Here is a 1,459-nt window from a genome sequence, read left to right as displayed (position 1 = left end):
TTTGAGCGGGAGACGAAGCGGGAGAAGCTTCTAGAAGCTCGCCAGAGAGAGCTGATGATAATATAATAATAATATAATAATAAAATAATAATAATATAATAATAATATAATGATAATATAATGATAATATAATAATAATATAATAATATAATAATAATATACTGATAATATAATAATAATATAATAATAATATAATAATATAATAATAATATAATGATAATATAATAATAATATACTAATAATATAATGATAATATAATAATAATATAATAATATAATAATAATATAATGATAATATAATAATAATATAATAATAATATACTGATAATATAATAATAATATAATAATAATATAATGATAATATAATGATAATATAATAATAATATAATGATTATATAATAATAATACCAGATGTTTGAGCGGGAGACGAAGCGGGAGAAGCTTCTAGAAGCTCGCCAGAGAGAGCTGCGTCTGAAGGAGCGGAGCCGCTCGGAGCAGAGCCGCGAGGGCGAGGCGGGGGGGGGCCGCGAGGACGCCGACCTGAGTCCAGATCAGCTGATCGCCAAGGCCGAGGAGGACTTCTACGTCGTCACGGAGACGGAGCGGCGCCGCAGGGACACTCACAGGTAGGTTACGCGCTGCAGGGCATGCTGGGTAAACACGTGAAACCCACGGCCCCAGGTGAACCCAACGCTATGTCGTTTCAGGACAAAAGACGTCTGTGAAGAACAGGAAGGGAGAGAAGAAGAAACCTCAGACACTGGAAGGTCTCAGTGAAGAAACTCTTCTTCTTCTTCTCTTCTTCTTCACTTAATAAAGACCCTCTGCTTTTATTCTGAAGGACTCACAGAAATCATTAATGCTCTGCTGCCAGGCTGAATTTTGATGACTTCTTTGAATTTTGTTTTACACATTAATATGTTTTACATCTTATGTAAAAATAAAATTAAATAAAAACAGGAATAAAGTAATTAGTTCAGTAAAATTTCCCTTTGTGTGCCTTAGTGATATTTTCTGTTTAACGACCTTTTAGACTTTAAATCGGTGCTTTTATTGTGAGGGATTTGAGGAAATCGTCGTAAGAACTCCGGAAGTGCTAGTGTTGTTGTTAATGTTGTTGCTAACGTTAGCAGCGTTAGCAGCGTTACTCCCGGTCCTCTCGGTGTGAACATGTCCCGGGTCCAGAACATCCGGGTCTTCGCCCGGCAGCGGCTGCACGCGGCGCTCGAAGACATTCTGGCAGTTTGGGAGAAAACGATCCTGAAATACGAAGAAGAAGCGGCTCTGAACCGGGAAGTGATCGCCCGCCAGCACGCGCTGCTCTGCGCGCTCCACAAGCCCACCGCCGGTAACCCTAATACTATTATTAATAATAACCCATTTACATGCGGAGATATGCTGCTCTATACACACTAAAAGTAGTGATTATTTACATGGAGTCTGGTGGAGATATGCTGCTC

The sequence above is a fragment of the Etheostoma cragini genome, chromosome 14 (genome assembly GCF_013103735.1).
Source record: "Etheostoma cragini isolate CJK2018 chromosome 14, CSU_Ecrag_1.0, whole genome shotgun sequence".
NCBI classification, from domain to species: Eukaryota; Metazoa; Chordata; class Actinopteri; order Perciformes; family Percidae; genus Etheostoma; species Etheostoma cragini.
The sequence above is the reverse complement of the archived record's forward strand: the minus strand, read 5'-3'. Positions refer to the sequence as shown.